Source organism: Amphiprion ocellaris, chromosome 22 (assembly GCF_022539595.1).
Source record: "Amphiprion ocellaris isolate individual 3 ecotype Okinawa chromosome 22, ASM2253959v1, whole genome shotgun sequence".
NCBI classification, from domain to species: Eukaryota; Metazoa; Chordata; class Actinopteri; family Pomacentridae; genus Amphiprion; species Amphiprion ocellaris.
The window spans coordinates 10,973,452-10,994,544 of record NC_072787.1 but is presented as its reverse complement, the minus strand read 5'-3'; the positions used below and the strand labels follow the sequence as shown (position 1 = coordinate 10,994,544).

At 40.1% G+C, this 21,093-nt stretch overlaps 1 protein-coding gene across 2 annotated transcripts in view; it reads right to left on the bottom strand.

Annotated features, from left to right (window-relative positions):
• ctnnd2a (catenin (cadherin-associated protein), delta 2a) overlaps positions 1 to 17,454 on the bottom strand; it is a 271,300-nt gene extending 253,846 nt beyond the window's left edge. Inside the window, exon 1 of one of the 2 annotated variants that reach the window (XM_035943707.2) lies at positions 17,069 to 17,454. The gene's annotated coding sequence lies outside the window, so the exon portion shown is untranslated. The remainder of the gene's footprint in view (positions 1 to 17,068) is intronic. The other variant, XM_035943706.2, reaches the window with a different exon arrangement.
• Positions 17,455 to 21,093: the final 3,639 nt, after the last annotated feature.

The following is a 21,093-nucleotide window of genomic DNA, read 5'->3' as shown; positions in this document are numbered from 1 at the left end:
GGTGTAGTGTTCAGATGTGTGTTGCAGGTGTGTGATTGGGTAAGAATTGTTGCTGTGCTTGCATTTCTGTTGTTGTTGTCCTATTCTCCTCCTTATCAGCTGCCGAACACATTCCTCCAGACCAATACATAAGCAGTGAGTGTGTGTGTGCCATGTTTAGCCATAATTGTTACCGTTTGTTTGGCACTGTCTGAATAAGTGCGTAACATTATGCATGAGTATGTGTGTGTATGTCAGTGAAATACAGGGAGAGAGGGCAAGGGAGAGAGAGAGAAAGAGATTGAGAGAGGCAGAAAGATAAAGGCATTCACTGCTCGCTCTCTCTGGGTCCAAAGCCCTTGGGTGGCACAGAAGAGTTTCACTGTGTTAATCTCTGTGTAATAACTGAATCACAGAGAAAACAATAGAGCTCTCGGTCCCTTTTCACAAGCCAAAAGGCCTTGGGGCAGCTGGTTAGTCTGTCTAGCTGTGTGAGCATTGAAAGTGTGTGCATGTGGATGTGTGCATAAACACATGTATGCCTGAAAATTTAAAACTACACAGAGAGCGGTCTGTCTGATCCGAATAAAGCGAGTGAGGTTAAGAGATGTTTCTAGCCGATTCCTGACTCATGCCTTCCAAACAAGCTTCTACAAAAACAAAAGGCGCGAGCACACACACACAGTCGGGACAGAACATTCAATTCATTATAAATCCAATGCATTGTGCTGGAATACAAAACAGAGAAATGATCCAAGTTTGTTGTTTGCTTTGTGACTTTTCCTAGATGCCGTGTCGAGTTCAATCTCCGCTATTCCACCATCACTCATTAGGAGCATTCACTCTTTCACTGTCTTTCCTGTCATTCCTCGGAGACTCTTAGTATCAGCTGTTACTACAGGAGACATATAGGACATCAGAGAGTTACCCTCCGGGTTCTGTAACAGTGTATGTGTGTGGGTGATAGATGGACAGAGACAGACAAAAAGAAATATTTCTTGATATGGAGAGAGAATGAGAGAGATGAATGTTTACCTAGAAGCTATTCTACTACCTGGTCTCCTGCCTATATAAGAGAACCAGGCTATGAAGGATATTTGAGGGTTAGTTCAGTCCAATACACTGAGTCTCCTCAAGTGCTTTTGTTAGAAGGACAGCATCCGGAGTTTAGCACAAGGCCTGATAAATCATGCCGCCCCCATGCGATAGCCTCAATATACTGCAGATGATAAGCACAGTGTGTCTAGTCGCATTTGGTGAACAACAGTTGTCAAGGAAATGGACAACAAATTAGGAGTAAATAGAAATGAAGGAAGCCAGATAAGCTGGATGCTGGAACTATAAAGCACCAACAATCAAATAAGCAATGACTCACAACTCAAGACTCAAGTACGAAATTAGAAAATACATTAACTTTAGCTGTTGCTATGGCTGCCATTATAGACTTGATACTGGATGTAGGGTCACTATTATTAAATGTATGATCAGGCTGCATTTGATTAGCAAATGTAGTCACACAATATAAATCAACAATGAAATGAACATTTGATTATGTACAAGAAGGAAGCTCATTTGTCCAGCTGTTTGCTATTCTCCAAAAAGAAGATCAACACTTTTTTTTAAAAATCACTGAGCACCAACAGTAAGTCAGTCTGCCACATGAACTAAAATAGTCAGACTGTGAGGATGAGAATTGGCTAGAAACCATTAGAAAGCTGTTTGGTTGATTAGAGAGATTTGAATTCAGGGATCCAGACTGCCAAAGTGGTCTTCAGCCATTTGTCCTTGTTTTTGCAATTTTTCTTGTCAATGGGACTAAACTGCACCTTTGCACAAAAGAAAGATGAAAAAGTGTAGGCAGTGTTCTGTAAATCTTTAGAAAGTCACACCACTCTCTCCTCCGTGTTTGAATGCATGAACATCTCACACAAGCGTACAACAACAATGCACTGACTAACACACTGCTGGCAAAAAAAAAAATCTATAGCAGAAATGAACAGCATGGTGAATTTGACACACGTTAATTGAATTTTCAAAACAACCTCTGCCATGTGTAGTTTATGCTAATTTATTCTGTGATAAATATCTTAACATTCTCTTTGGTCTGGGTCTGGGATTGACTGTGACTGGCCACAGGTTGTTCATTAGGTCTGTTAAGTATCAAGTTAAACTAGACACCTTTGAATGAATGCATTTGCTATACTCACATCAACAGGCAGATGGATTTTTTTTGTCTGCCTAGTCTTCCTACACAGCACACAACTATAAATGCCCCTCTGATTAACTTTCTGTACACCGGTAGCTTGCCATTTAATGACATTATTGATTTTGCTTTCGACCACAGGGTTGCCTCAGAGATTATTTGCAATCAGAGGTCACGGTTATATTTTAAGGCTTCTACTATTCCCTTCCCAGTACGTTGACAGGCTGCCACTATAAAAATCTGAATTTCAAATTCATAGTTCCCCTCCAACGGGCCATAATGATCCCACCTTAATGATAGATCAGTTCCCTCCTCACCAGGCTACAGTTAATGAGGCCTTACCTATCTAGGTATTCCTACACATACCTTGATAACATGAAAGAATACGTGAAAAAAAAATTAAATGGATTGATATTAAGCCTAGAAATCACGCACAGTCATGAGAATGATATACAATACATTCAGATTACAAGAAAGATGACAAAAAACGTGTTTGTATTGTCTGAATGACAGCATGCTCTGGGAAATCTAGTCTAAAGCCACTTTACCACAACTGCACTGCCACTACATACAGGATCTACAGTCAGACGAGTCTATTATTGATCAAACAGAATGAGTACGCCTTCTTGCTGTACTTTGATGTACACCTCACACAGTCTAATCCCCTCCCTCTACTGACCCATTATATTACTTCATCCCTGCAGTGGGTTGGTGATATTTGTGCTGTCATAGCAACCAAAGCAACCGGTCTAATAGTTACCATGGCATCTCTACAATGGGACCTCGATGGCACCATGGACCCTTGCTGGTAACCTGCTCACCCTCAATTTACCCTGCAGTGTATGTGACAAAGGCAGGAAAACAAGACAGTGGGTGTAAGTCTTCTCAAATGATTACAGTGGGATGCATTCACTCTTCACGTGTTTGTGTGTGTCACTGTATGTACACCTACAGTATGTGCATGAGCCAGACACAGCATGGATCCATCTCCAATCAGCCCCCACTAGTCAGCCAACAAAGCCTGTCCACTGCTGGGCATGAGGCTGAGGGCAGCGGGCCTCCGCTGGAGAAGCTGGCGGAGACCTCTGTATTCTCTCCGACCTCCCGCTCTCTCAGTGAATGTGCCATAATGGGAGAAAGAGTAACACTGCCTGACTAACCATGAGAGAATGGAAATTCAATTCGCTGCACAGTATGAGAGCAGAACATCCTACGCTATATACAAAACAGAAAAAGTGTGTGTTTGCGTGCCCTACCCCGTGTGTGGTCACGTCGTACACGCAAGTGTGTGTCTCCTGCACGAAATATACTTCAGTGACCCATCAAAATCACACTATATGGGGGGAAAAAGGAATTGACTCCACTTAAAACGGGGTTTGTTGCAATACTCTCCTGGTAGAAGACATGGAAATGATGTAACACTTTGAAACACTTGACGAGATCTAAAAACTTCCACTCCTGGCTCCCCCCCTTTACTCCCCGACGTCATAACAGTTTAAAGCTTGGTGTGCTGGCGGGCTAAGAACCTCCAAAAGATCAAAGCCAAACACCTCACGGTTCCTTTGGTTTCATTAGACCTTGTGATCCCAGATTATTCAACAGTTCAACAAACTTGTCACACATCAGTGAAGAAGAGGTTGAATTCAGCGCTTCATTTTTGGACCTTAACAGGGTAAAATTAAGGATAACGACTATTTCTTATTTTGGACAGAAGACAAATTTTCCTATAAATATACACTTAAAAGGCTACGTTAGACAACGTAAAAGACAAAGGGATACAAGGTGAACTCTGAGACAGTACAGTATTTCAACAGAGCAGAAGTGGTGTGTTTAACCAAGACACTAAATCCCTTTCAGCTCATGGGACACTGTTCTGTGGCTAAGTCTGACTTCTGACCTTATTGAGGGGTAGTACAGTAAAATGCTGGTGAAAAAATTATCATTTTAGAGCTACTGGGATTCATAAATGGTAACTGCCACAGTAAAAATCACAACTATCATTTGACCTTTTGATTCTGGAGACATTAATATTGACCATCTACAAAGAGTTACAGTGCAGATGAGGTAGCCAGCCTTCTTGCTGCATATGTGAAATCAATATAATTTTATTTTATCTATTGGAGAGGAATACATAGCTCATTTCAGCATAAAAAAAGCCAAAGGCTCCACTGAGAAAACATCTTCCATGTCTGCAGTGCAGGTCAAATTATCAGAATTAATAACAAAGGCCAACTGGCAGCAGGGAGTTACTAACTCAATTCTCCCACTTCCACAGTTCTCTGCCAGTGGCTCCGTCTTTCCTGCAGTCTGTGTGTCTGTGCACACAAATGCATGTGTGTGTCTGAATAATTTGCCGGCCGCAAAGTGGATTTTTGTTGCAACTACAGTGTATATAATCAATTGTTTATCTCTCACCTTTGGAATATGTGTCATCTTGTCTATCTGTAGTCCATGGAGAAAAAGTGACGGGAGAAAAGAGAAACGATGGCGACAGGAATGGTGCATGTGTGATTGTGTGTGAGCTTTGCAGTTTCTGTGTATTTCTGGGAATCAGCAAGTCTTCTTTTCTCAATCCCTTTCAAAAGCCTCTCTCTGACACATAAAGTCTTTCCCTTCAAATCTCTGGCACAAGCCCAAACCTAGCAGATTTTGAGCCTAATTGGCCTAAAGAACAGCGAGGGGTATCTTGTCTTTGCAAATGACTGTGGTTTTTTTTCCTTCCACAAAGAATATGCAAGTGAATTTGTTTGGTTTGTTTAAAACACTCCCAAAATACAACTGAGTCTCCAACCCAGCAAAGTAACACATGCAGACATTATACCATAAAAGCCAACAAAAATTAACTGTAATTCTACAGTTTCAGATAGAACAAGTTAAGGACCAGATGGCATTTTAAAATACCAAGTCACCATTACTTTGTTGCATGTTTCAAATGAAAGTTGTCAGTAACCCACGCATGACCGTTTTTTTTTTTTTTTTTTTTTTTTTTAATCAATCTCCCGTTCTGAGTATGAAGCCAGTCGTTAGTTAAGGCGATCAAACCTCCTCCGCATTTCTGTTCTTCTTTGGATCGATGTAGCTTCTGTCAAGTCTGTACCATCAAACAATAATGACACAGACACGCCCAGGCAAACCTATTCTGCTTTCGGTGCCGCTACCAAGAAACTGGCACCCGACAAATCTCCAAAACACGCCCAGCAGATTCCAGCCATAATTGGTACGTTCAGCAGCGAGGGGTGGCTCTGCTTCATGGGCATTTCACGGAAAGCCTATGGGCCACTTTTTCATTCTTTACCCATTTCATGATTGAAATCATTCCAAAACACAAAATGTTTTTCACCTCATTTCTCGCAAGCAAGAAACAGCCGAGCTGATGTACTACTGTGGTGCCACTGTGTACACACATCGTTAGAAATTCATGAGCTGCACAATATCTAAGTTAATTTATATGCGGATATCAACAGAGAGTTACTTGATGAATTATACATAGCAGATGCAACCCACACAAGACAGATGAGTGAAATTAATGTGCACTTGCAGTTCTAGAGCTTGGCTGTAGTTAGGATCTGCAGAGGATACCCACATATCACAGAGAATGAAGAAGTAACATCAAATGCTATTTATTGGGCAGTTTTATTCCAAATGAGTAACCACGGCATTCCTTTTGCTATGGTATTCGATGTCAAGAGTTCTACCCCACTACTAAATGCTATAAATTTTGAAGGAAATTCGGCAAAACAAGGTTTCACAGTAAATTTGAATGCAGTCTGGTGTAGTGATTATGTAGAAGCCTGAGCCTCCAATCAACTTGAGCGTCCTTGAGCAAAACAAGGGCTTAGGAATATCACTCAACCGTTTGCTTCTGAACATTTTATCCGATCCTACTGCACACCAGAGAAAAATACATGGTGTTGAGGAATAATAATTACTCAATATTAGTAATTCACCCCTCTATTGACAAATCATAGCCTCAGATTACTAATCAGTATTCTCAATGCAGTTATTGTTGTTTTAATTCATTAGCACACAGTCCTCAAATTACTTGATTTTAAATCTATATTTTCTAGCCTCAAATTAATGCCCTCATCTCCTCGACAATCACGTAGCTATAAACTGTTTGAATCCACCGGTTTTATTTTGATCTTGAACTGAGACACATTGGTTATACTTTGGTTGTTAGCACAACATTGTGTTATGTTTGGCACTGCTTAGAGAATCTTTTTTATGCAATAAAAGGCAAATTAAGACATCTGAGAAGACATTTCTCTGATCTCAAAAATGCAAAATATCTAAGCTGAGGGAACAAAATAAGTACACAGAGCTCATGATTAGTGATTTAAAGCAATGATTTGGAATTTGAGAGGATTTTCTCTGAGTTTTCTACAGTGACACCTTGCAAGCTCTGCAAAAATATAGTAGGAGTAAAATGATGAAAAAATTGTTTATTCCAACATCTTCCCGCTTGTTGAATTTTAACAAATTGCCGAGTACCTTCAGCGTCCACTTGTTTGCTTGGGGATCTTAAGGTGACGTATTCCTCTTCCTGATGTCTGTGATATATAATGTATGGACCACCACCAGCAACACAACAGAACATGCACCTTTAGCTTCATCATTCCTTATTCCTACATAACTTCATGTTTTGATGGTCTCTGTAGTTCATGGGAGACTCACTTGTATTTAATCTAAAAACACCTAAAAGAAGAAACCTGTGCTGTTAAGTTAAGATGAAGCATTTTGTTGTCAGGCGTGCTGTATAACAAAGGATACCCGTGGAGGAACTGGGCATAAGTAAAAATGCTGAATATCTCTATAAAGTATATGCAGCTTACACTGACACGAGCTTTACTCAGAACAAGTGCAATGTGTAGCTAGACAGAAAACCTGCCTTTGTTTGCTCAGGGACTGTGAAATGAAATCGAATAATGTGGACAGCAGGAGCTGAGGCTCGACTGTGGATATAGCTCTCCAGTGTCAACACACATCAATAAACAACCTAATAAAATGCCCCGTGGTCAAAACATTATTTCGGCTGCTGTTCTTCTTTCAGACATGCTGAAACACTCACAGTTAAATCCTCACTCAACTTCTTCCTTATAAATCATACTACGTGGTCTACAGGTGGTTGCTGCTGCTGCCATTTTTTTTTCCAAAGCACCTCTCTCCTTCCCTGCCTTCCTCTCACGTCAACCCTTTCCTTTTGCTGTCTCTGGTCTCTGGTCTCTGATGTCCCTCTCTTTCCGTCTCCATACCTTCTTTTTTTCCCTCCATTGATCCAAGCACACACAAATCCACAGACGCATACACACCAGCAAGCCAGAGCAATAAACTGAGGTGGCTCGATCTATAAACGGGCCATAGTGGTGTGATCCCTATCTCTTTCTGTCTCTGTCTTTCCCATCATTTCCATCACATCGTTTTCTACAGATGTGAGAAAAAGTTTGATTGGCAGATGGAAGTAGCCACAGCAATACACAGCTGATAAGGATCCGTGTGTGCTGCTGATGGGCTGTCTGCTGATCCAACCACAGGCATTGGGTATGGCATTTATACCACTTGGCTAGCCTCAAGCTTTTAAGATAGATACACCACTCTCTGTGTACGTGTACGTGTGCGTGTGCGTGTGTGTGTGAGATTAACCAAGATTAAGTGAATGAGTAAGTAAGGGGAAAAGCAACAGGATTTTTTTTTGCAAAGGACAGTACAGATTTTGTTTGAAGCAAGTACCCGTTTATTTTGAAGAATAATGATGCCCGGTTTCACAAAATTCATGGTATACTACAATCTTCTCGTCATGCCAGGTCACCGCTGCAGTGCAGATACAAAAATAATTGACTGATATTTACCATTTTCAGTGTGCAACTGAAAACCGCAATGATTAAAGACGTTAGCCCATCAAGCAATTAAAAGCAGTTTGTATAACATAAAGTTTAAACTAACAGATTGTTGTTGGAGCTACAGTTCTCAGTTGGAGCATGAAGTGAAGAAAAGTCATTTGCAAGACTTCAAACTAGCATAAATGTTATTTCCTGTTTCTCACACTTCTGAAATAAAGTTTAATTAGTTATCATTACTGCTCTGCTATCGACTAGCAGCAGGACTCTGAAAATATTTTTTCAACTTTTTAATACATAAACAGCTTGATTCATCTACTTGTTTACCATGATAAAAAAAAATAAAATTTAAGTTCAGCACCAAATATTTCATGTTCAGTCAACTGTTTCAGCAGTACAGCATGTGGTTCTTTACTAGACTTTGCACTAGGCGTGTGCTTTAATTCAAAGTCATTTTGTGCAAATGTGCACCTAGACTAGAAAGATTTTTATAAAATGTTTTACTCTTCAGGGGTTTCAAATTTTTAGAGACCCTTTGATTAGTGATCATGGATGATCAAAAGCTGCAAGTGCCTCAAATGGCTACAGTTAAAAAATATGTATATATGCTTTCCTTAACTACTAGTTATTCTGCCTCATTAGTGAGACAATAAGAATCAGAAAAGCATCTGTATTTGTAAATGAATGCATGTCATAGCAGAAGTTTAAATATTCCAATTAATTTTGCGTGCTGAAAAAACACATAATTTGTTAAATCTGTAGATTTTGACAGCATTCAGCAGATTATATAATATAACTGTTAACTACTGTGCAGTTTTCCATAACTAGATAAAAGGACATTTATTTCCACTGCCAGTATATTTAAACGCTAAAATTTGCAGAGGTGGAGGCAGGTATACATGACTACTTACAGAAAGTGGCACACAAACGGACTGAAAATCAATCTTCTCTCAAAAGTACCATAAATATGCCACCTGAACATGTTTTGTGAAAACTAAAGTTTACAATTAAAGGAAAAGTGCTGGCAAAAAATCTTTGTCACTTAAACCAATATTGCTGTTTGATGGTAGTGTGTTTCTGCTCACTTCTTTTTCTTGAACAAATGTTTTATTTTTTTTGCTGTGCAGTTGCCATGTCACACACAGATTTACTGTGTCTGGCACTAAAGTGATATTGGACTTCTGCAACAATCTAAAATATATCATTTTTAAAATTCATTTATCATTTCCTGCAGGTGTCACAAGCTCAGCCCTGCAGCAGCTTCTACTTTTGCCGTAGGTGGCTGCAGGTTTGGAGCCACAGGTCAGATTGCTCGCTGTGTCCATACTGGCCGGACCGAATTTCAGGTGTTTCACATCAATATCATTCTGTGTCCTTATTTAGGCAAAGAAAGCAGAGATCTAACGGAACAGCCAAGAAATATACACAAAGAAACACACTCGCCCACATCCTCACATACATTCAGGCGCAGGTGTTCATATCCCATCAAACATGTTATTTCCCACTTGACCAGCCAGCAAGATAATACTATGTTGCTGTGCAAAGAGTCTATAGATGAAGCCAACATTATATCTCCCTGCTTCCTGCCACGTAACATGTCATTATGCAAAATCTTTTTTTTCCCTCTCACACAGTTTCGCTTCAGCTCTAACATTTCCTCAAGTTAGTCACAATAAGATCCATACAACTGCAGTCGTTGTTTTAATCAGCTTTTTTAGCATCTTTGAAAATCCGACCAATTGTCCATGCTGCGGAAATTGTCTACCAACGGATCAGAGTGCACGTCAATTCAAGAACATATAATCCAGTGTTTTAGTCTATTTTAGTACAACAGAAATTGACAGATAGGTGGAAAATCAGTAATCTAGACAGGTCTATTAACAGAATGTCGAAGGGCTTGATGCAAAGAAAATACATGCATATCAACGGAAGCAGCCACACACACTCCTGTGCATGCACCAAAGGACAACACTCACCAACCTTTGGACATGTATTAATCCTGATGACGAACCCTCATACATGCAATAAAGGTCAGACTGCAGCAGACGAACAAAAGCAGTTCCACTCCAGTCTTATGTACACCCACAAACCAACTCTAGGTTATATGTTGCCCAGGGAAATCAAGGGAATATGTGCTCGAGCTACACATCTCTTTGATGCTCAATTAACTGGCAGCCCTGGCTAGCTGAGCCAATTATTAATTCCACTTAGCCCGTACAGTGTGGCAGGTACAAACGTGATGCCATGGCTAGGCAACCGCAGACAGTACTGCTTTCACTGCAGGGCTTCTCTTAAACACATATCATTAGGTTTTAATATGCAGCATTTTTATTTTTTTTTACACTGTAGCATGGTGCAGCTCGGTGGTTTTCCTCGTCACATTCTGTTGCCGCTGTTTTTTTCTTCACATTTTTCCATCACTTTTTGCATTTGTTGATTCCTAGTCTCTCACTCAGCCTCGTCTCGCTGCTCATAAGCCCCTTTCACTCCTCAACAGGCTCAGTCACTAGCTCTCCATTTCCCACCACTCCGTCTTCACACCCCACCTCCCCTATCTTTTTTAACTGTTTACCATCTCCCGCGAATCCTCCTCTCTTCTTCCACCTGTGTCCTTAACCCCCGCCGTCTCCGTGCTTTTTTGTCATTTCTTTCATCTTCCCTTTGCCTCTCTCATTTCTTTATTTCATCTCTTTGCATCTTTCTTTGTTTTTCTCGCACTAAAGACGGAAGAGATGAAGGGGAGGATAATGGAGCGGAGGGAGAGGAGGAGAGCAGTGGGCTGACAGAGGGAGTCCCATCTGCAGCAAGCTCATTAGAAGATGGGAGGAGAGACAGCAGCAGAGACCCACTAGAAGGCATCAACACAGCCTCGTCTCGCTGTCTGTGTCTCTCTCACACATATTGCTGCCTCGCTGGACTCAGTCCAACACTGACACATCACTACCTCCCCTCTCTCCTTGTCTTCTTCCTGCTGCGCTCCTCAAAGTCCTGCTCTCATTAATCACCACAATATACAATATACAGCAATTGGTGAATGGTTTTACCTTTTACCACCTTTCAGCACTATGAGGCTATATATTTTTACTACATGTGGCATCAGTGGAAATCGAGCCATAAATCCAAAGCATCGTTAACAGTGGACAACTTTTCTTCCTCTCTTTCTTTTACAGTGAAACAAAAAGAAGTGTGTGATATATTACTGATAGGAGAAGGAAATGCTCATGGACACTGGAGAAGACTGCACACCGACCTGCTGCCTGAGCTTCATACAGCTTCTGTAGGTAAAGCCATTTAGTGATTTAATAAATGATTGAGGAAACTTTAAATTTTAACATTTGTTTCCCAAAGTGCATACACTGGAAAACATGTAAGTTTGTCCAACTGGACACACAAGCTCCACTGTTGCCTTAAAAATGATCTGAACTTATATTGATTAGTTTAACATAATTTTATGAGTTTTGAAATGGTAAAACTAGCTAACTGAACTTGAGTATACATGTTAATATTAAGTTGAGTTAATAGCTACAGACTTGCTTTATGTTTTACAGTTTTTAATTTTACAGAGAGTGTTCTGTTAAAAAGATAAACGTAACTGCAGCAGTTGAAACCATTTTACATAAGAGTAAGACGACAGATTAGATGCACCCATTGACTTTTACAAATTATAAATATATGGGGATAGAGACTGAATTGAATATTTTGTCATCGTTAGAAATGATTATGGTAACAACCATGACTTCATTTAACATTCATTAGGACACACAGAAAGTTAGCATGATTACTGTTTTAGTCAACCTAGAAGCAAGATGAGTCTCTAACAATGCATTCTAGGAAATCTGCTAATTCACTAGTTTTGTTACGAATAAACTTAGTTTAGTGAATTATCTGGGGTTTATTTATTCAACTTGTGTCAAATCCAAAGGGATTAAGTTAGATGAACGCATGGTAATAGGTTATCAAGCTGACATTTTAAACCAAATTAACTTTAAATCAACAAAATTTATATTTGTACATTAGTAAACTAAACATTATGAGTTGATTTTGCAAAATTCATATGATGCTTTACAGTGCACAAGAACCAACTTCATGTAGTCTTTGTACATTCACTTTATTCATCAAATTATACCCTGCCATATGGAGCCACTGAAATGTAAAGTGGCAAAGTGCAGATGTAAATAGGCAGATTATGCCAGCTGCATGGTCTGGTGTAGGCTACAGTAATGTAATGACACTGTCCACTCCATTCACCTCTAAACTACAAATAATTTTCCCTATTTATTCCGGTTTTAATGTGAAGGTCAGCAGATGGCGAGGATACATTAATGGTGCAGGGAAGCATGAAAAAAGGAGGTCATGTCATATCAGGAGAATGCCTGGCTATACTACCTCAAAAGGTTATTTGTGCAGCATTTCAAGTACTATTCCCATAGCAGCCATTGATTTGCTAGGCTATGTGTTTAGCAGTGGGTTTTTTTCTCAACTAATCCCCCAATCGGAAGTTTTGTCATTGCTTTACAGTGTCTAACTGACATGCTTTGAGCTGTGAGGGATTCAATGCCCTCCTCAAGGACAGCCATGTGATATAAATGGGGCCTTGAACTCGGAACTTTTTGGTTGAAAAATGTGTTCCCCTGATGACCACGCCCACTGTACACAACATGCAATCATTTGTCTAGCGGATCTCAACCAGAATGATGACAAAAGGAGTCGTGAGTCGTGTTCAGTTAGGTTTAAAGACCAATGGTGAAAAGGTTGTTTTATGTTCACATGCACGTAATTTATATGCATTAAGATCAGCTGGTTATACCGAGCATCAGACTGTTAAGCCTCACCATTGGAGCAGTGCAGGGCAGTAACAAATTACTTAAGTTACAAATTACAGCAATGCGATTATTTTTCCTGTAACAATTAATGACAGTTTACAAGTTATAAATACTGGATAGGCTGCTTGTAACACCACAATATCTTGTTTTTTTTTTTCAAATACAGATGTGATATGTTGCAAGCTGTTACACATTTAGTGAAATAAACATTACACTCTTGAAGAAATTTCTTGCCAGTTGACAGTTTTCTCCAAAAAGCTGCTGGACTAAATTTTGTAAAAAATTTAGAGGCAGACTCATAGACCAGCATTATCAGAGACATAAGTATACTATATTATATTCTTGGAGCAAGCTGCTTGTGCATTTTATTCTCCCTAATACAGAAGAAATGATATTTTCATGACAGACTCACATGGTCAAAGTATAGTATATACAATATTACATGGACCTAGAGATGGGTGACAAATTAAACGAAAAACCTTTGATCTCTATGGAAAGATGTCTCTGTAATACTGTGGGGGCTGTTTTGCGGGCATGGTTTGGCTCTACTTGTCCCTTTAGAGGGAGGAATCACTGCAAATCAATACAAAGCTGTTCTAAAGCATCACCTTTGTCCTATGATGGAACATTTCTATCCTGATGGGAGTTGTTTCTTCCAAGATGACAATCCCCTCTCCATAGAGTACGATGGGTCACTGAATGGTTTGATGAGTAAGAAAATGATGTCAATCATATGCTGTGGCCTTCACAGTCACCAGATCTCAAGCCAGTTCTACACTTATGGGAAATCTTAGCTCGAAGTCAATCAAATGGATCATCAAATGAACGAATAATGTTCTGAAGAAAGCTGTTCCATCCCTCCAGTACAGTTCTAGTAAATTTTAGAATTTTAGAATAGTCAGGCAGCACCAAAGTTGTCCTTGTGGCAAAAGCTGGTCCAACATCTTACCAGGTCACTTGATGTTTTTTTTTCCTTTCATTTATCACCCTTCTAAATATCTATCAAATAGTCATGCTGAATGCACCGTACAGCAACCTTGAGGGACAGAGGTGTGGATATTAAAAATTTAATGACGTGGAACATGATGAGATCTTGTCACAATTCCATTGTAATGGCAATATTGTAAAACTGCCCATTAACACAGACACATCAGTGTTTCTTATGTTACTAAAGGAGCTCATAAGCATCCAAGCACCAACATGAGCATCAAGTTAACTGATTGACGAGCACATTATGGCTGCCAATTAGCACCTACCCTACTCCCATGAATATGCAATCGATTCAATCAGCAAGTGTGGGTCAGCAATCAGCTAGTTGCCTGATGCTGTTTGGCAGTGCTTTCAAGTAAGCGTATGGAAGAAAACATGAACATATAGCAGATGACAGGGCATCAAAATGATAAATCAAAGCATTTGCTTTTTTCTGATTTTTCATTTGTCTTCATGTTTTACAGTTGTCTCTTGTCTGTTTTTAGTCTTTTATCAATGAAGAAATTAGAAGTGTATACACCTAAATATGGATACTTCTCCATTAAAGGCCTGTTTTTTGTGTTCAAGGAGAAAGGGTCATAAGTGGGGCTTAATGTCAGATCACCAATAACAAGGCTCTGGGCTTGTATCACACCTCAAAAAGGTGCCAAAATTCCCATCAAGCTTCATAACTCATCACGAACAAAGCCATTTGTGTATTTTCAAGTCTTTTAATCCGTTCAGTTTCTTAACAACAAATGAAAACAGGTTGCTATTGAGGAAATATACACTTCGTACTAGTTTCAGGGACATTTTTAAATCAAATAACGTTGTGGAATTTTGGAGTGTATCATTTGTCTGTTCTAAAATTATTATACACTGTGGAAACTCTACTACTTTAATGCAGAGATCAAAGGACAGTTTCAGTAGTAGAAAAGACCCGGACCTGATAGGGATTCATTGTCTTGCTCTATGTACTATAAGGAGTAGGACAGTCTCAGCGCTCACTACGCTGTCTCACTGCACATGATGTTACACAAATCATGACAATTTCTGAAACAAGTTTTAAAAAAATGTAAATTCTCATCCCTTTCAAAGGTCTGTGTTTTAAATTTTACGACTTGCATAAAAATTTTACTGTGTGAAGTCAACAGATTTGCCGTAATTTCTTACTGCCTCTCCTAATGTCGGTCTTCGTTCCTTTCATGTGTTAAGAATTAGAATCAGGTACACTGTGTTTGCAAAAAATAACTGATGTGATTTACAATAAGCTGTTTGCTGTGCCTGGTGTATTCCTGTCCTGTCACACATGAATGACAAATTCTGACAGTCGCAGAATAACATTTGATCTGTTAACCTGAGAATGTGCTGCACCACAACCAACCTGCACTTTCTAATGATAAAAAGAAATCTAATTTATAACAGTTACAGCATTTTCAAATCCTCCCTGACCCTGCTCTGCCACGGGGAGGATAGCTGTAATTCAAACTCTTCCCTTCACATCAGCACTACTCTTCATATAAGGCAACTCTGGGCCAGCTCATCCTGGCAGCTTGTTGGACTGTCGTCAGCACTCCATCCTGTGGATGCCTGCCAGTAGCCCCTCCGTCCGATCAATAGGCACCGGCGGCTAGCTTTCTCCCTCTGCTCTCTCTCTCTCTCCCCCTCTCTCCCTGTCTTTCTCTGCCTCTCTCAGCTACCACACTATAATGACTGTTCTGTTCTGCCAGCGCAGCAAGGCATTAGGCCTGCGCTGCTGTGTGAATTAGCTTAATCTGTGTCCGCGATGAAGGACAAGGCTTTTCATGCCCACTGGAGACATTCACTGAACATAAAAGAAGCTAATCTTTAGGAAACTTAGAGAGAGGATGGAGTGTGTGTGCGTGTGTGTGTGTGTGTGTGTGTGTGTGTGTGTGTGTGTGTGTGTGTGTGTGTGTGTGTGTGTGTGTGTGAAGGAGGAGATTGCACAAGTATTTGAGACAGTTCCCACAGTGATAGGTCTTTTGTAACGCTGCTTATCCTTAAACAATAAAAAAAAAATCTACAGAAGTTCTTAGAGCTATGTGGCTCATGGGCAAAAAGAGTGTTATACTGTCATGTCTTAAACTACTGGAAAAGTGGATAACGTGCTGGCTAAAACAGACTGAGCGGCTGTTGTATGTGCAGGACATGGGAGAGAGAGAAAAAATCATCTGTCCCTATATCCCTCCTCAAGAGGTCAGTTTGAAGGGAATTAGAGGGGGGTTGTAGTCTCCTAGTCACACAGCTGCTTACTGGCCACAAACGGGGCTGCCTCACCTGCAAATCTCAATCTAAAGTTTTGTACTTTCGAAGCAACACAGACTAAAAAAACAAAGGGTTTGATGTGATACGGCACGGCGCCCCTTCACTCGTTGTAGATCTGTTCCTCAGCTGTCCATCATACACCTGTACAGGAGCTGACATGCAGCAGGCTGAATATGTTCCCACAGCATGCCTAACAGCAGCCCCATCCTCCTCCTCCTCTGCTCCACATCATCTTCTGGATAAATTGTATGCCCTTGACAAACTGCCAGCGCCCAATCCCCCTCCTGCAAACGTCTATTGATCAAAGCACAAGTATGGCTCTGAGAAAGGTATGGGGTCTTACCCATGCTGTTATCCTTGTATCACCTTTCATGATCCAGAAACTTACAAAGGGCAGTTCCATAAAACCTGATGGGTGTCAGCAGTCAATGAAACTTACAAGCCATATACTCTACTATAACACCTGAGGCACAGAATTTGGTCCAGTAGTTGACTAAATCATATACTATACCTGGTATTGTATAGCAGTATGGTGTCCAGATGTTTAAAAGAATATAACAACTTGAGTCTTGATTGTAAATGTGGTTTGAGAAAATATATGCGGGAGTGCGACCTCTCTATCTTTTGTTTACAAGGTGCCTTTTGCACCTTTACAGCACTTTTACACACAACCAACGGTGAATTTAGGTCAGTAGTCAGCTGGAGCAAAATATCTGTTGTGTATTGGGTGATCTGAGCACAGTTGGACGCTTGTTTCTGACAGGAGCTCCACAGCAAGCTTGTTATCAAAAGCAGGGCATCATGTTTAAACCAGCAGTTTTCCAAACCCATGCACCATGAATGATCCAGAAGTAATGACCAAATTTCCTGCCCAACTGCCTAAAAACACTGGCGTTTGTGGTCCTGATACCTTCTCCCTCTCTGCCCGACCATGTTAAGTGTAGCCCAGCAGTGAAAATAACGCGATGACTTACCGAAATGAGATCCTGGCCACTGTCAGGCTTCTCCTCGTTTCCCTACTGTCCCTGGTCCGCCCCTCTTTCAAGTCAGTCCGCAGTGTGTGCTCAGATCAGATCAGAAACGGAGCTGTGCGCTTTTTCGCTGCGTCCTGCGTCCAGAGTTGCCGGGGATGGATCGACCATTTGCCGGGATGCTGGGGCGGGGGTGCGAGGCTGAGGCATCCGCAGGGAGGAGGAGAGAGATGTGGGAGAGACGGGTGAGAAAGAGGAAGAAGCGAGGCGCTTGGTACGAAAGCAAGAAAAGAAAGAAAGAAAGAAAGAGAGAGAGAGAGGAGAGCAGCAAAGCTACTGCAGCGACAGGGAGGCAACACCGCCGGAGAGGAGACAGACAGCAGCTCTCCGTCTCGCTCTCGCACTCGCTCACGCACGCGCACGCGCACCCTGGCCGAATCATAGGAGGATATGGCGCGCCATCTTCAGGTGCTGTATGGTAGGAGGAGGTTGGGAGTCGTCTGAATCATTTAGCGTCTCCCATATGTGCATGTACACATTGCATTGCTTTTTAACCACCAGGGAGTCCCTTTACTTGCACAGGTAATATGCTAACAAACTGTGCCTCAGTTTTCCCAGTGAAGCATGTATTTGTCAGCGGAACAGGTTAAGGTTCACTGCTGTGTCTTAAACATATGTGCATGTCATTTAACTGTCTTGCCAGGTCATCCTTGACAATCCCTTGCAACCCTCTTCCACTAAATTTATTCCCAGACCTACCCAGAGTATGACCCACTTCCCTGCCCAACCCAGCCTCTTAGTCTAAACCAACCCTTCATTACCAAATCCAAGTCCTAAAATTCACCAAAGATGTGATCTTGACAAGAATAATCTCCATCATCACCACCGCCTCCACCTATTCTGTTTCACACCCCCATCCCCCAACCCACTCCTGCACACATACAAACTCCATGGCAACCAGATGCCTTTGGGGTTATGGTGATGACAATATCACCTGACCTGCACTCCATCATCCCTCTCACGTTCACCTTTCACCTACACACCTAGTTTTCTAAGGCCCTGAATTGCTGAGTGTTTCAAAAATAAGTGGCTGTACAATGTGGTCCACACAGTCACTTTTGCTGTATTAAGAAAGGTTAACGACTGAACCCTTTATTCTTGCTTTACTGTATTTTCTGGATCTACATTACAGGCTTTCTTTTTCCTTCCTTTTCCACTTAAATGTGTGCGCGCGCGTGTGTGTATGTGTGTGTTTCTCGCTTGTGTATATTTTACTACGCACATGTACCACAACTGCACCATTAATAACCCATGTAACTATATGAAATTATCCAATATGATCATAATGATAATACTTTAACTACAACGGTCCGATAAATCACTCGTGCGTCTTTTGAATATTTCCCCCCTCTTGTCAGCAGACACCGTGAATAGTACAATAATAATAATTTAAAATAAAAATAAAAGATACACAGAAAAGTTTTCAGATACACGTTGTTCAATTGCTTGAAAGGTTTTCCAAGAAAGCCTCTCTTATTATATGGACTGAAGCAGTAAGTCTGTCAAGCTAGTCTCAGTTAATAGACGGGTACAAATATGTTAGCTCGCAAACAGCAAATGCATCAAACCGTCCACATGAAGGCACTTCGACAAACAAACACAAATAAAAGTTCAAATTTACAAATACCGTGTGCGCGTCTCCTACGGTGCAGAAAATGGTTATTCTGGGGTCCGTTTGGTTTCCCTCTATAGCCTTCTTTTGTCTGACCAATAATCCCACAGTGTGCCTCTGAACTCACCTGTGGTCATGTGACCGGTTACATTCTGCGTCACTAAAACTCATATATATATATATATATATATATATATATATATATATATATATATATATATATATATATATATATATATATATATATATATATATATATATATATATATATATATATATTTGTGTGTGTATTGCACATACCAAATATTACTTTAGTCAGATTTTCAGTTACCTTTTTTTTTAACATTTTGTTTATTATATTATTGTACTTTTGATCAGTTTTAATATGCCTTCAAACAGTGTTGAAATTGTGACAGAAGATATAAGACCAAAGTTATAGCGGAAATCACTCACACTCCCACCAAATTACTATGATTTATGATAACCTTTATGCAAACATTTGAATAAATCTAGTCATTTCCACAAGTAAAAATAAATAAAAAATGCTATCTCATATCTCTCAGGTCAAACTGATACTTTAAACTTTCCATACAGGTAAGTGGTTTGAGATTGGTTCCTGGTTTGAGATTTAACACAATTTAATGGTTTTCTATAAGCACAACTCATTTATGAATAGGACTTTCAAGGGTGGATGAACTAGTGAGTTGTTGACTATTTTGTCAAAGCTTTTTGGTTTCCATTTGTTGCTTTTTGCAACAGTCCATCTTTTCAAACATCTAATCTTCTTGTCTGAGGGTGATGTGTGGTAGATACTACTTCCTCCATCTACTCCAGAATTGCTCTGTCAGTTACGGCACCCTGCTCCACCGTTTACTGATTTATACATAGTAGAAATCTCAAAAAGAACTTTCTTTTGGACAGTTACACTTACACTGGTATGCTTAACATACTGCAAACATATAGTAGGGAAATATATAATGTAGTGCTTGCCCTTCTTACAGTACTACTTATGAGAGCCCCTTGATCAAGGCACATGACCAGTGCACATTATGGAAAAACTGCAGATTTTTCTCATTTAAACTTACCTGTATAAATACAGATTAAAGAAAAGACGATCAGACATGTTTGTTTTGCCAGTTTATTTTTACTCATGTCAGTATCAGCTGCCATGCCTATTGACGTTGTTGGTTTTGGAGCTATACTGTCCATCCTCTATCACCAGAGTAGCGGATACTATTGCAAACTATGTCAATGGCCTGAAATCAAGATTCTCATTATCACAATTCATCTGCATTTCAAGAGGTTTTGCATTCCACTTCCACTACCTGTTTGCATCATTTTCCTTTTTCCTTTCATTTTTTTTCTGCACCATAATGTCATATGGAAATGTTTGTGTTTGTTACTTTCAGCTATGGCCCAAACAGATATTATTTTATTTGAGTGCTCCACCATCCCATCCTGTAATAGTGTTAGGTCTAAAGGGGAATTTAAAAGATAAGTACTAAAATCTAACACATATTGCCAGTGATGTCAGTTTATGCTTGTGCATATTTCTGCCTGCTGTTTACCAGTCTGTTTATAGACTGGACACTGTTTTTGCAAGCTTGATAAAAGTCAGGGAAAATTAAAAAGTAAAATGAGGTCTAGTTTGGTTTGTGTTTTGTAATTCTATTTTTGTTAGTTTCCCCTATTATCACAGTGGAATCATTGATTTTTTCAGTCTCCATTCTGTCGTTTCTGTTACTTTCTGTACATGTGATGTATGGAGAGGTGTGCACACATGCATGTTTGAAGAATTACCACTAGATGGTGGCAGTTAGCAGAGATATGTTTTGTTATCCAAAGTTGAAGAGCTTCCAGATGTAGGGAAGTTTGCATTATCCTTCAGCACTTTTTAGCAAAGACACTTAGTCATTTTAAACACAGACTCGTATTTTCCAGGAGATGCCTGTGTGTTTTCAGTTACAATACATTTTCCTCTCAGTGTCAAGTTGGGAATTGAATATGCTATTGCAATACATCTCTGATAGATTAAGGTTTTCTTGAATGTGTATGTAGTGTATGCACAGTTGTGACTATGAATGCACTGAAGCTCTGAAAACTGGGTTGGGAAAGGGGTTTATAAAAAGCTTTCATAAATATTTGTTCCATGCTGTAATAAATGAAACACAGTTTTTGAAAAAGTCTGTCCCTTGAGATGTTTTATATAAAGCATTATATAATTTCTTTCACTTTGGCCTGCCACATTGCACAGTCATGTCACTGGCATGCCTGTGGTAATCTCTGTTTTTCAAGTGTGAATAAGTCCACTTGTCAATGGGCAAAGGGCGGTTCTGTTCATGTGTTTATGGGATAT